The sequence below is a fragment of the Littorina saxatilis genome, linkage group LG2, assembly GCF_037325665.1.
Source record: "Littorina saxatilis isolate snail1 linkage group LG2, US_GU_Lsax_2.0, whole genome shotgun sequence".
NCBI lineage: Eukaryota > Metazoa > Mollusca > Gastropoda > Littorinimorpha > Littorinidae > Littorina > Littorina saxatilis.
The window spans coordinates 45,797,098-45,812,976 of record NC_090246.1 but is presented as its reverse complement, the minus strand read 5'-3'; the positions used below and the strand labels follow the sequence as shown (position 1 = coordinate 45,812,976).

The window sequence follows — 15,879 nt, the reverse complement described above, 5'->3', positions numbered from 1 at the left end:
CTTTAAACCACATGTCGCAGAGCTGCTTAAAATCTTGGAGTGATTGTGCCTTGTCATCTGATGACCAGTCCATCTTTGGGCGTGGCAATGGTGCATCAGCCATGTTGGTTGTGTGTGCGTGGTAAAATTGAGAAAGATACCACTTACCGGATTGTGCGGAGTGACGGTTATGGAGTCGATGATTTATCCGTGTACAACACTAGCATTACTGTCTGTCAGTGTCAGAGACACAGTCACTGGTGGTCAGGATAGTGTCCAGGATAATTATTTAGTAATCCAGTTGAAGACAGGGAATGACACAGTTAATAAGGCCAAAAAGAAAAATATGTCTGTTTCCGGTAACATCGCCAAAGAAATAGTGTCGGTCGGTCGTTTTTTTTGTTTTTTTGTTACCTTTTTCTTACGTTTTCAGAGGGATTCCCAGCGTCATTGGCCGCCATGTTTTTTTCGCGTGGCAACGGTAACGGGAGGTAAGTCTCTTCGATTGTGAAGTCTCATCGACCGATTGCTTCCCGTTTTTTTAAATTCTTTATTTTTATTTTTTTGTGTGCGAAAAGCGAAAAAAAACTTTAGGGTCGGCGCTTAAAAATAGGGTCGGTCGGGTTACCGGAAACAGACATATTTTTCTTTTTGGCCAAATGGTTAGTCACTGTTCCAGACTCACATAGATCACAATCACAGTCACAAAGTTCCAGGTAGTACAGTTCCGATGATCAGAAGCTGTCAGTGTCACACACACAAAAACTGGCACAGAAAACACAAGTTGTAAGATGTTCACACTGGGGCACCAGAGCTGCCACCATGTAATGCTATGGTGTTTGGTGTTTGTATTCGGAGGCTATCGTAGGGTCACACTCTCAGCCACATCAATATAACATCAGACGAATGTCTATCACTAAGTTTATTCATTAAAGTATAGAGCATAAGATATAAGCAGCATACAGTAACACTGCTCTGAGCACAGAGTGAAACTAATTAGCATAAGGATGCTGTGCTGGAAGAAGTTTAGGGTGCACAATGTACTCTTGTTCTAACTGATGATACCAGACCGTGGAAAGAGGTCTGAGAGGTAACAGTCAGGAGAGGCTGGGTGGTGGCACAGTTGATAGTACCAGAGACATAGATAGAAGTCTGTATGTATACATGTCTCTGATAGTACTACAATCTGTAGTGGCAATCCAACTTCTAACACCATCATAATCTTCTTTTAAAAAACAAAAACCTTTGGACTCCTTTCTTTTCATTTTTAAATGTGAGCATCAGTCTATAGGGTATTCATAGGTCAAAACCTCATGGTGGCTTTTCCCCAAAGGTGGCAAATGTGTGAGGTCGAGAATAAAATCCTCATTGTTGGTGAAAATAAGGTCTATCAGGGTAGCATATTAGTTTGTTGTGAAACTGAAACCTGTACCGACTTCTGGCAGACCAAGTACTTTGCTGAATCACTTATTCGACGGGCAAGCTGGAAAATGTTGGCTTTGAGCACCCCTGTCACTGAGTTACAATGTACCACAGCTAATAAATAATGGCGACCGACATCAGACGTCGCAACAGTTGACGCTTTTGTGTCAGGAGCCTCCGCAAATTAAGTTACAGTTCCTGACAAAACTAGGCCATTACGGATACGGACTTTTGGCAATGTTTTACGGACAATGAAAATTAGGCTCCACAATTTTAAGCTACTCACCAAATTTGAGCTCCCCTGAGGGGTACATCACGAAGCGTCCCGGTACCGAAGCGTCCCGGTGCCGAAGCGTCCCGGTACCGAAACGTCCCACTATAACGTGTCACAGGGGTACCAGGACGCTTTGGTACCGGGACGCTTCGGGACGCTCCCGCGCAGTAGGGCACGAAGTGTCCCGGTACCGAAGCGTCCCGGTGCCAAAGCGTCTCGGTACCAGTCACCACGCACATCCTCGGCTCGCATGCCAATGTATTATATAGCAAAGGAAATGCCTGTAATTCACACAGAGCAATCACTTGGTCTTAAACGTGCACAAGACAAAAACTTTCATACTGGGGGAGCGAGCCAGTCTGAAGAGTACTCGGGTCCAGCGCGAGCGTTCTTTATTACCCAAACAAACCCAAATTAACCCAAATGCAGTGATGTACATTTTAGTCGGTCTCCGGTCTCTGACCGATCCAATTTCCCCAGGACCTATAGCTTTAACCCCAGCAGGACACAGGTCCGATTAACCTACAGAAGAAGTGGTCAAGGGTCCGATCGTTTTTGACAATGAAGCGGACATGCGGACTGTTCAATTTTCAAAAGGAAAGCTTGTTTTGGTTTTGCCAAGCGAAAGTAAACACTGCGTGAGGAAAGCTGGTTTCGGTTTTGCCAAGCGAAAGTATGCACTGCGTGTGACCAGTTTGTTGAGTGAACGAGGCACCATATGGGATCTGATTCTTTGAATTAATTTATCCTCAAGTTGGATCAAGAAGAAAAAAAGAAAACCGAACCCATACATGGTGCCTCGAGTGCATTCATTGGCTCAGCAATAAATCGTTGAGAGAGGATTCAGTGCACAGAACTTGGTGTGCACGGCTCGAAGAAACCGATTGTGTGTCAAAACCCAGGACATGATCCTGAAAGCAAAACTTGAGGGACCCGCAGAACGGTCAGATGCCTACCTGAAAAACATTGTCGACAGATGGGCAGTGAAAAAAAACCGACAACTGTTCAAATAACTTTGAAATGTGATTCAATCCTTTGAGTATCTAGTCATGACAGTCGCGGAAGGTGGAAGAATTTAAACTGAAAAATCTTTTTAAATGCGGTTTTACGAGTCGTGTTTTTGTCCTATTGAAATTGCAATCTCAGGACACTGTGTCCTATTGATTTTCAGTCTTCAGGACAATTGTCCTAAAGGCTGCTAGAAAAATGTACATCACTGCAAATGATACAATTTAAAAGTCGGAGGCAGAACTGAAAAGACTTTTTCCGACGCTCACGCTTAGTGAAGCCAGAAAGCGTGTGTGATAACGGACATATCCCTCTTGTGAACGGAAGCCTACGGACTTTTCCCCCGAACTTGTCCACACGGGTACAGTATTTCCAAATTGGTGTGTTGTGAGTACAGATCTAAAGTAAAGTTGGGGAAAAGTTGGACAAAAAGTGATTTTTTTTTTACCGAAAGCAAATCAAGGTCTGTGCAAAATTAAAAAAATCAGTGAAGTCAAGGTCAAATCAAGGTCAAGATTAAATTTAAAAAAACCAAATATGGTTAGTCAAGGTCAAATCAAGGTCAACAAGGGCGGACCTGGGGGGGGTTACACGGGTTACGTAACCCCCCACCCCCCCAAAAAAGAGGTAATTTATTGGCTCAGGATGCACCAGATAGCTCTATTTTGCTTCTTTGGATAAAAAAAATTTCCGGGGGGGCATGCCCCCGGACCCCCCTAGAGGCTTAGGCGCCTTCGGCGCCGTCAACTTGTATCTTCGCAGTCATTTTGTAACCCCCCCCCCCCCCCCCCTCCGCCCTTGGTCAAGGTTTAAAAAAAAAAAAGTCTAAGCCCGCTGCGCCGCGCTGGTAAGGACTGACCACAATGTGTTGCTCTCCCGTTCTTATTAGACCCCCGCTGATGCATCACACGTGCAAGCCCCCCGGCAACATGGACATTGCGGCTGGGCTCTTCTCCTTGACTTTCACAAGTCTTCCTCTCCCCTCTCTTTCTAATTACGGGTTTAAGTGTTGATATCCGGCTTTACTACCCTCTCTTCCCTACCTGCTAACACTGATCCCTTTAGGCCTACCTCAAGTATCTAACATCCTCCTCCTCCACCCGCGGCTAATCTGTCTCGTTTAAATAGAGTTTATCTGACGCTGTCCGCTCTATCTAAACTCACACTTAAACTACTCACTTATCGCCCCCCCCCCCCCCCCCCCCCCCCCCCCCGGCGCAAATCAAAAGCACACGATAATCCCAAAGAAATGACACTCCTCTTTCTCTCCCTCTTATTACTTACAGTTATACTCACACACCTGCGCGCGCACACACTCACATACACCTGACACACACGCAATCACTCTCGTGCGCACATACATCACACGTAGCCAAGTCATGTATTGATTTTGGGCAAAGAAATACTTGTACAAAAGACCTGAAAAAATCCCGTAAAGAATACGAAAAACAGATTGCAAAAGAAGGGAAGATAAACCCTAAGATGTTTTGGAAGTACGTCCAGGAGAGAATGAAGACTTCTACAGGTATAAGCACTTTGAAAAAGGTGGATGGTTCCTTTGTGGTTGACGATATGGGTAAGGCAGAAACCTTAAATGAGTATTTTTCTAGCGTTTTTACACGCGGGGACGTGTCAGACATCCCGACTATGACGGAAGGCTGCTATTCAGATGGGGCATCCTTATCTGAGATGAGAGTGACACCCTTAGCAGTTAAAAACAAACTGAAAGAGTTGGATGAAAATAAAGCCCAAGGGCCTGATCTAATCCCATCAAAGGTACTTAAGGAGTTGTGTGATGAACTATCTATCCCATTATGCTTGCTGTTTAACAAATCCTTGGAATCTGGAAATATACCAGGTGATTGGAAAACAGCGGAGGTAACCGCTATTTTCAAAAAGGGTACTAAGTCAGAACCAGGTAACTACAGACCAGTAAGCTTAACCTGTGTAACATGCAAGGTATTGGAGTCTCTTGTTCGGGATTCTATAGTGTCTTATCTCACAGACAATAATTTATATGCTGACTGTCAGCATGGTTTTAGAAAAAGACGTTCTTGTGTCACTCAACTCATAGAGGTCATGGAAGACCTCACAAAATTTGTTGATGAAGGTGAAGCCATAGATATAATTTTCTGTGACTTTAAGAAGGCTTTCGATACTGTGCCGCATGAGAGATTACTCCTAAAGCTTGCTTCGTATGGGCTTAGTTCCAGCGTCCTTTCCTGGATTCGGTCATTCCTGAGTGGCCGGTCCCAGAGGGTACGAGTTGGACAGGCAACGTCGAACCAAGCAGCAGTTCTCAGCGGAATTCCACAGGGCAGCGTTTTGGGGCCGGTTCTATTTACAGTGTTTATAAATGACTTACCAGATGTGGTTAGTGGTATAGTGAAGATATTTGCGGATGATACAAAGCTGTACAATAAAGCAACAAACAGTTCAGTCATGCAAAAAGACATACACTTACTTCAGGATTGGACAAATAAATGGAAATTATTTTTTAATGTTTCAAAGTGCAATGTTCTGCATTCTGGTAAAAAGAATCCCAAATATGACTACGTGATGACTGTCAATGATGCTATTGAAAAAATAAATGAATGTGATGAGGAAAAGGACATCGGTGTTGTTTTCGACAGCAATTTGTCATTCGACCCGCATATTCGAGGAGTTGTGTCAAAAGCTAATCAGAGGATTGGCATTATCAAACGAACGTTCTCATTTCTTGACAAGGACACCTTCTTAAAGCTATACAAAGCCTTTGTGAGACCACTGGTGGAATATGCAAATGTGGTGTGGAGCCCATTCCTCAAGAGACAGTCTCAGACAATTGAGAGGGTGCAGCGTCGAGCAACTGAAATTCTAAAGGAGTGCCGGGATAAGTCTTACGCGGACAGACTCAAATATTTAGACCTCCACTGGGGTGTTGCAGGTAGCTCTGTTTCCTCCTTGGGGATGAAGCTACCAGGGGAAGGGATTGTGTTGGAGGTGCGGGTAGAGGGGTAGCCCTCCCGGTGCTCCCCCTTGGACCTCCCTAGTCTAGGACCCTGGGTCTTCGCGAGGTGGCCATTGTGGCGTAATCCCTCCGGACTAGCATAACGTTTCCCTATCCCAAGACCGACCGTGCGTGGTCTATGACCACATCCTCTACGAGGTGACCCTATCAACTAGGCAGCGCAAGCCCCTAGGCGAAACACGGCGGATCTAGAGGAGAGAACCTCGATAAAAAATTTGAGCTGCCATGAAGACGGAGCATGTTGGCTGAGGACAGCGGGCAGACCTTCTGTGCCGACACCCATCTACAGGAGAAAACCAGGCATGCACGCATCAAACCCAACATGGCCATGGCCAGACCTCCACTCTCTGAAGGGAAGGAGGACAAGGGGTGACCTAATACAAACATATAGAATTATAAATGGGGTGGATGATATTGACATGCACAAAATATTCACATTCAAGCAGACAGACAACACCAGAAACAGCCAGGGAAAAATCTTTGTTCAACACTGTAAGACTAACAAGCGCAAGTTTTCGTTTTCTCATAGAGTTGCTAACAATTGGAATGCACTACCCGCTAACATAAAATTCGCACCCACAGTAGACGCCTTCAAAAACTTCTTGGACAATTCTCCAAAATTTCTTAACCTTTTTTACGACTTTGATTGAAAGCATTGAAAGAATAGGGATTTAGGCATGCAAAGTATCTGACAAAGAAGGGGCACCAATAAGGCCTCGCGGCCTTCGGCTAACAAATATAGCCGCCCCTATATACTACTACTACTACTAAGTCCTGTGACGCGTTATAGTGGGACGCTTCGGTACCGGGACGCTTTGGTACCGGGACGCTTCGGTACCGGGACACTTCGGTACCGGGACGCTTTGGTACCGGGACGCTTCGGGGTGTCCCCCCCCTGAGTACCACTACCAGAGTGGCAGAGATAAACTGTCGTGGGACAACGGACAAACATCCAAACTGACACAGTGAAACCTAATAGCCGCTTATACATAAAGGCGGCTAAATGACAATGACCAGAGCACGCAAATGGATTCCAAAACACCCCCCTTTTCATGCCAGAATGATCATCCTCAAGATCGTGGGCATTACCGAAAAGAAGAGAAGAAGAAGAATACTGAGAATGTAAACAAACCCCCCATGGCATTGGCAGTGACTTCAAAGTTGCGCCTGTTTGTAGTCCTTCGTTGTATCTCTTGCATCATCCATGCAGACCAAAATTGTGAAATGCATCGGTAACCAGAATTACAACCTTGTTTGTTTACCTTGCGACCTTCCAAACAACTGTCAAAAAGCTAACATCGCAATACACCGCGCTTCTCAGTCAACAAGAGTTGCCTGCTCTTATCGGGCGAGGTCAAAAACTGAAACTGAGGCCACAGGTGCCGGAATCAAGTTTATAAGTTTCCTCAGCGACAGCCTCGGAGCTCACACTTATAATTATGACCAGAATTATGTACAAGCTTTGGAACGAATTTTAGTTAAGTTGTTCTATTGTTTTAAGGATTGAGTGGGTTTTTTTCACTAGTCGGCAGCAAAAGAAATAAGCTCATCACATGTGATCAGCTGGCCGCTCCCATATGTGTCCAAGCGGTTACCGTCATGCAAGACGGTGTTGGGGTTACAGGGTCACTTGGTGATGATAACAGTGATGATGACAGCGAGTCATAAAGCCATCTTTCACGTACAGATTCTGATTTGCGTGCGGCAAGCGCTCTATGCCGACTGACTGAGTCAGGCAGTAGGCCTACTCAGCACGGTGAAGCCGGCGCGGACACACTCAACTACTGATTCAGAATAAATAACGGGAGTGCTCACCTGGGCTATATCAGGCCAGGGACCTATATTTAGATGCAATACCAGTCCTCCTGCTCAGTTTTTAGGGTACACCTCGATCGACTAGTCACACTTAGTTAGATCTACACTGCTTTCCGGCCCAACCAACAGACCGGCGTCAGTCCGGGCCTCACTGAGTCCGAGTTCCGCCCTCGTGTGTGCGTCTGCCGACCAGCCGCTCTCTTACATACCTTCCTCAAGAAATTTCGAAATGTTAAGATATTTCTAAAATAATGTACATGGGGAAACCCGTATTAGCGCCTATTGTTCTCAATCGCTAGGCGATCCAAGCCCAGCCAAGCCTGTGCATCCCCTGACATATGATCTGTGCAGGCGCCAACGGCATAGCCAGGACCAATCAAATCATTCCTTGGCGCGGCATGTGATAATGACCGACTCAGAGTCACGAGTTTATTATTACGAAATGTCTCTATTCCGGTCGGTCTAACACTATTTTGTTTAAAACCCATGATGAGTACACGATAGGTAAATGTGTACCAATATCAACACATGACGGTAACAAACCCAACACTCGAGGCGGTACACATGAACAAAGCTATATGGGTTCGTCAGTTCAAGCATTCACTCTTTTCGTGGCCATGACTGAATTATTCACGGTTGTGCCTATTCTCCTCGTCGTCAAAATCACACTGATCCGCGACAAGTCAGTGATTTCAAGTATATCCATACGGTAGCAACACATATCATAGTGACGACAAAGTAGTGAAGTGAACTCAAGTGGTTAAACCTATCCAACACTGACAACTTTTCAATAAACTTGATTTTTAGCAAAAAGAACTTTAATTTTGAAACGCTCGTCATGTTGTCCTGAAGTTAGTTTCAACATTGAAGTTAGTGAATCCAAACAAGGTTTTGTGGCCCGTTCAGAAATTATCAGTGGAAATTTCAAAGATACATAAAGCAGAACAAGTTTAAGATAACAATGAAAAGCGGTAGGCCTACTCACCACTGACTGAGAACAAGCACTGACGAACACGGACCAAAACACAAAATGTAACCACTTTCGGCCGACGTCTTCCTCCGGACAAAAAAAAAAAAAAAGAACAAACTGAAGTAAACAGGAGAGGTGACAGGGAGAGAGAGGTGACAGGGAGAGAGAAGGGAAAAAACCTTTAAATCTGAGGAAGTATTCGGTCGAAATTCGCCGAATCAATTTATTGTTCCGTGTTCGAGTTTGTATCTCGTGAGTACATGTTAATTATTATCTTCTCACCTTATTCAAAATGGCATAAGATACATTAGGTAGACAAAAAAGACCATAGCGCTCACATGATTCAACGACAGACACCATGAAGCAAAGTCCAAATTACACTTTTTTTCCACCAGAAATAATTATGATCATGTCAATCGTGGTTTTAATGGCAGAGATAGCACGAAAATAAAGATTTGTTTCTTTGGAAAGCTGAAATTTTGTTCAAGATCCTCGATGAAAAAACCTCTGAAAATATATTGTTGTTGTCTTTTTGTTTTGTTTTTGGCTCACGTAATTGTAGCCTATGCGGTGCTAACTTTTGTCTGTCTGTGCGTGCGTAGTATGGTAGAAACTTTAACATTTGAAGACGTCATATTACATTGACGTCACATTATGACGTAAAAGGGTTAGACGTCACGCGAAGGAATTACTGAAACTCTCGGTCTTTGATATTTTGAGCTGGCCGAGACTAGTTGGCAGTCGTGTCCCGTCTGCAAGTTGCAGACAGACAGATCTTGATCTATAGTGTCTCGCTTTCTTGCACAGTTTCACCTATGCTCTTTCTCTGTGTGCGTGTGTGTGTGTGTGTGTGTGTGTGTGACGGAGTGATTGAGTTTGTGTTACTGTTTGTCGATTTCTTACGTGAGCCTTGAAGGCTTCGCCTCTTGTTGTTGTTGCTGTTGTTGTTGTTGTTTTGTCCTCAAAAGGGATACACCTGTATTTGCATAAATTATGAATCAGAATTGACGGGCTTTTTTGCGATAATATGGGGTGAAACATTTGTGGGTTTTTGTGTGCAAAAAATCCGTCTCACTGAGTTCAAGAAAAATTAAGACAGAACTTAGCTTTGAAATATGTTTTATCTTATTGTCCCACCATGTAACAAAACAGAGCATTTCCTTCATATTAATGAACAGAATGACTTTGTTCTTTGGATAGATATCATAGGCACAAAATACATTTCGGAAATAAGGCAAGTTTCCGAGGGAATTTCTAAAATCATTCCTCGGTTATTCACAGAAAAGTGTGTCCAGATCTGTTATTGCCCATGCATGCAGAGACATCATTTTTGGCAAACACACACACACACACACACATTAACACACAAACACACACACTGGCCGGCACACACGCTCGCGCACTCACGCACGCACACACGCATATGGAGCGCAAACACACACACACACACACACACACACACACACACACACACACACACACATATATATATATACCAAGACTGATTTTGTCAGTGCCACTGAGAAGGTAGCATACCTGGGTTTTTTTGTGTGTGTCTGAAGAGGTTACATGCCGAGTCTCAGTGATTATTAAAAATAATGGTCGAAGTTGGCGGATCATGAAAAATGCGAGCTTCAGCGAGCTTTTTCATGACCGCGAACTGAGACCATTATTTTTAATAATCACTGAGACGAGGTGTGTAACCTCTTTATTCCTCCTTTCTTCAGTTATTCAAAGAAAACAGGAGTTTTTGTGCGAAAGTTTGATCGAATCCAAATCACTCAACGGCAGTCAACCTGCGCAGGCGATCGATTAATGCGCGGTTGTATAGTTCCCTGCCAATCATTCCATTCTGTTAACACTTCTTGTCAGTTTCCCTGTTTTGGACTAAAATCAAGTACACAGATATATATTCTGCTGTGGCGGTAAAGGCAGATATTGTGTGTTCTGTTTATGTTTTAGTATTGCTAGGGGGTAATGTTCTTTCGTCAAATGGGACTAGCAGACGAACTTTTGCACCCGTGTTCAAACGTTAATTACTGTATGAAGTTCAGTTTTCTGGGGAAAATAGTGTATGAAACCGCTTTATGTTGTTTAAATTGATGAGATGTGTGCATTTGGTTGCGTGTGATCTGTTTATAAAATGAAATATTGTTGAAAACTGACCGTCGGATTGCAGTCAGTGTTGTCGAAGAAACTGAGTGAAAAGAAGGGGAACTACTCTTGTCGCTAGACAAAGTATTACTTGCCTTGGGAATTTGCTTGTGATGAACGTTTGTGCACGGCAGATCTAGATTCAGAAAACAACCGAACTCATGGATTTTATATGGAGATTCATGTGTTCAGGCCTGTAGTTGTTAATTTAAATGCGGTATGTTTGTATTGTTTGCTCCAGAGATGTATACTTCGTACGTATAGAGCGTTCGGAACTTTTCAGTCCGACAAAAGTAGTACCGAAACAGAACAGCTTCTCAACCCATTGCACTATCGAGGATTCAGGCTGTTGCTGGCTCGTTATTTGTTTGGTTGCTGGGTCATTATCGAACAAGAGGCGAAGCCTTCAAGGCTCACGTAAGAAATCGACAAACAGTAACACAAACTCAATCACTCCGTCACACACACACACACACACACACACACACACACACACACACACACACACACACACACACACACACACACACACACACACACACACACACACACAGAGAAAGAGCATAGGTGAAACTGTGCAAGAAAGCGAGACACTAGATCTAGATCTGTCTGTCTGCAACTTGCAGACGGGACACGACCCAAGTAAAAAAGTACTACACTATGTACTATAGTATACCATAGTACTTGTACTATAGTTTACTATAGTTTACTATAGTAAAAGTACTATGGTACATTGAATTGTACTATGGTATACTATAGTTTACTATAGTACAAGTACTATAGTACATTGAATTGTACTATGGTGTACCATAGTTTACTATAGTACTAGTACTATAGTAAACTATAGTACAAAAAGTACTATAGTATAATACATTAGTGTGTACTATAGTACATTGTGGTACATGTACTATAGTATACTATAGTAAACTATAGTACAGTTTAAATGTACTATAGTATTTTGGTCACTTTTTTGCAAAAATGTACTATAGTATACTATAGTATACTATAGTAAACTATAGTTTACTAGAGTACATGTACTATAGTTTACTAGAGTAAAGTGTAGTACAGCGTAGTACATTGGCCGCGGTACATTTGTACTATAGTACTTTTACTATAGTTTACTATAGTACAGTGTGGTACTTTTGTTGCTGTAGATTTTGTACTATAGTACTTTTACTGTAGTTTACTATAGTATACTGCAGTACTTTCTTAAAAAAAAGTACCATAGCCTTAAAAATTACACTGGATGTAAATGTGGCCCCAATTTTTGCTGAATCAATTGTGTTGTGTGAATTGAATGTGTGTGTGCACGATCAGGCCACTCGCTGCAGTCAATCTGTCACATTTGGTAGGAAAGTAAAGGTTCATCATATGTTTTAAATTTTATTTTCATTTTTCGGCAGAGCATTAATAGTCAAACTTATGTAAGAACATTTTAAAATATCCACTAACATGTAAAAGACCCAATTAAAAAATAATTTTAAATAAGGTGTTCATCTTGCACAGTGAGTAACCAAGCAGTTGATTTTTGGTAAATGTCCCAATGCAGAAACAGTTTTAATGCAATTTTTTATAACCCTGTTAACCAGAACAACTAACAATAAAATGCACAAAACAGATTTATTATAGCACTCTTCTTTGTGGGAATTAATCTTTAGCACAACACATATTTTCTCAAAATTATCTCCCAAGTAATTTCTATGATTAGCTTTGAAAGTGACCATGCCTACATCAGTACATGAAAACTCTGTGAACAATCAAAGGAGACAATGATTGTCCCTATTATTGACCGGAACTCTACCCCAATCTGAACTTGAATAATGCAAACTATCAAGCTGATTTGATGTCATCTAACCCTGTATGTGTGTGACCTTACACAGATAAAGTTATTGAGTTACTTTCTTTCTTTATTTGTTGTTTGACGTCGTTTTCAACCATTCAAGGTTATATCGCGATGGGGAAAGGGGGGAGATGGGATAGAGCCACCTGTCAATTGTTCCTTGTTCACAAACGCACTAATCAAAAATTTGCTTCAGGGGCTTGCAACGTAGTACAATATATGACCTTACTGGGAGAATGCAAGTTTCCAGTACAAAGGACTTAACATTTCTTACATACTGCTTGACTAAAATCTTTACAAAAATTGATTATATTCTATACAAGAAACACTTAACAAGGGTAAAAGGAGAAACAAAATCCGTTAGTCGCCTCTTACGACATGCTGGGGAGCATCGGGTAGATTCTTCCCCCTAACCCGCGGGGGGTTATTGAGTTACAACGATCTTGCTTCAAACACATTCAAAATAATACCATTTCTCTGTTATTATTATTATTTTCTGTGAACTTAAAAGTTTATGAGGGTCAATTTTACATGGGTCACATCTACCGGTCATCCAACTTCAATAGCCTGTAAAGTATCAAAAATCTAGCTTTCAAAACATTTCAGAAAAATAAAAACACATGCTTTCGCAACACATCCTTGATATTTGTCAAAAATGTGGTTTTGAAAAAATGCCAAATATGGTCATGTTTGAAATTGATTAAACCATAGCAGTATGTTAACTTTGTAAAGTCTATCCCGAAAACCGTCCAAGAAAACAACAATGTTCAATTCTGTCTACCCATTGTAAGTCAGCCTAATTATGCTCCACATCAGTGACATTCTCCTGACCTGGTGAGTCAAAACTCACTAAATGTCCAATGGAGAGTTTTCAGCATGCAACCAGAAAGTATATAGTGTGGCGTTATGTCCCTTTTTTTCAAAACAGGGTTATATATGTGGCAATAATCACACGAAATGTTCTCTGTCCTCCACATCTGTTTGATTTGTGATTGGTGTCCAGATTATTTGCTACAGGCATCTGATTAAGTTTATTGTAGCTGCTGTCCGGTTCCCTTTGCCAGTGATATCTGCTTTCCTGTTCTGTAACTTGTATTTATGTTCGCCGATGGCACCCGCTGAATAGTTTTGGTTGTTCTCCAATGGCATCTAGCTAGCTGCTTTGACGTCTGTAAGTGGCATCAAGGTCCTTCACCATGCAGTCATCTGCTGGAAGTGAACAGGAGGCTCTCTTGCTTATGACACCCACACCAGAGCATGGAATGAAACCTGCAATGACACAGCACTATGACTATGAGAAAGCATGCAGACTGAAGCAAAGAGGGCCAAACTTTAAGAGAATGATAATGAAACCTACCTTAAAGTGCCGTGGCTTTTAGTGCATATATATCTAACTTTTAAAAGTTGTGTCCGTCTATGTGTGTATTATGATGACTAAAGGCTCCGACTGAGACGGTGGTGGTGGTGGGGGTTTGAAACGTGCTGGTGCGTGTATGTTTGTGCTTGCGTGTGTGCAGGCATGAATGTCTTTGTCAGTATGTGTGTGTGTGTGTGTGTGTGTGTGTGTGTGTGTGTGTGTGTGTGTGTGTGTGTGTGTGTGTGTGTGTGTGTGTGTGTGTGTGTGTGTGTGTGTGTGAATTTATGAATACAATTGAAGGCACAGTAAGCCTCCCGTAAACCATCACAGATACGGTCAGGCTTTTACACACGGACTACAGTACAAACACCCTTTCATTTAAACACTCACCGACTGAGAACATCCTAGGTGCCCTCCATAAAGAGCGAACAATTTTCAAATAATTTATTTGTGCGTGGTTTATCTTACCCTTGAGCAATCGTGAACCCGTGTGATCAAGTTTCCCTTTTTGGCTCACGAAGTGTAGCCTATATGCGATCGTAACTTTGTGCGTGCGTGCGTGCGTATGTGCATGCGTGCGTGTGTATGTCTGTGGTAGAAACTTTAACATTTCGTCATTTGAAGACGTCACATTATGGCGTAAGAGGGTTAGACGTCACGCGAAGGAATGTCTCGGTCATTGTTATTTTGAGCGGGCCGAGACTAGTTGGCAGTCGTGTCTGTAAGTAGGCTACATGCAGACAGACAGATCTAGATCTAGTGTCTCGCTTTCTTGCACAGTGTCACCTATGCTTACTGTGTGTGTGTGACGGAGGGATTGAGTTTGTGTTACTGTTTGTCGATTTCTTACGTGAGCCTTGAAGGCTTCGCCTCTTGTTTCACAATGTAGTCGTCAGTTAGTCATTTGAATGCGACTCCATGTGAGCTTATCTACAATAGCACGTTTTTATGCACGAAACAAACGGCTGTGGTTCACAAAAACTCTAGCGATGGTTTTTGACTGTTGAGAGGAACGGTGATATATGCATAAACCGCCGTCTGCTACGACCCTTGCGTGACCCTGCTTCCGGGCTTTTCTTTTTTCAAACTTTCACAACTTCGAATTGTACTGATCTTGTCTTGATGAAAAAAGAATTCTTTTATGATTAAAGAATGTTTGTGTGACAAGCTGTCAATTTATTATTTAGATTTTAAAAGTTAGGTCTAGCGCAAAAACGCACCACGGTCCAAAAACATTCTGATAATCATCCATCCACGGCTATGGCAAGTTTACATCGATAGAATGAGACCCGAAGGGAAGTAACTCATTTTTGACCTGAGTTCAATCGGCAAAATTAATTCTTTAACAAGAAGAGCAAACGCTCGATCGAGTCACTTTCGCAGTTATGAATATTATATGAGGCATCAGATGGACAGGAAGAAATTGCTATTCACAACACAATGAGTCACGTTCACATAAAATTTGAGCCCGGTCACTTTTATAGTTTCCGAGAAAAGCCCAACATTAAGTTGTGTGTTGCCGAACAGAAAAGGCTAGTTATCTCCCTTGTTTTTCTGATAACGTTCGTAAAAGGCTACAGATGTAAATACTTTGATGTAAAGAATAATCCTAGAAAGTTTCAATCACATCCGATGAACTTTGTCAAAGATATAAAATGTCTAATTTTTCCTTTGACGCTGACCTGTGACCTTGAAAAAGGTCAAAGGTCAACGAAACCATCGTTAAAGTGTAGAGGTCATTGGAGGTCACGACTAAACAAAATATGAGCCCGATCGCTTTGATAGTTTCCGAGAAAAGTCCAACGTTAAGGTGGTGTCTACGGACGGCCGGCCGGACGGCCGGCCGGCCGGCCGGACAGACTAACACTGACCGATTACATAGAGTCACTTTTTCTCAAGTGACTCAAAAATAGGTCAAGACCAGCCGGGTCCGAGTACGAAATTAATTCGTAAAAAAATCGCAGTTCTTGACTCTTTGGGTGCAAGTCAATGAAACTTGGTAGTTCTTCTAACGGATATATAGCTGCCTGAGGTATGACGTAAAATCCCC

The 15,879-nt window shown here is 42.4% G+C and overlaps 1 protein-coding gene across 4 annotated transcripts in view; it reads right to left on the bottom strand.

The window, feature by feature from the left end:
- Window positions 1-7,025, bottom strand: part of LOC138955294 (cholesterol transporter ABCA5-like) — a 113,111-nt gene extending 106,086 nt beyond the window's left edge. For 3 of the 4 annotated variants that reach the window (XR_011452181.1, XR_011452184.1, XM_070326924.1), the window contains exon 1: window positions 6,826-7,013. The gene's annotated coding sequence lies outside the window, so the exon portion shown is untranslated. Of the gene's footprint in view, window positions 1-6,825 lie in introns of all 4 variants that reach the window. The other variant, XM_070326927.1, reaches the window with a different exon arrangement.
- Between the last annotated feature and the right edge of the window lie 8,854 nt (window positions 7,026-15,879).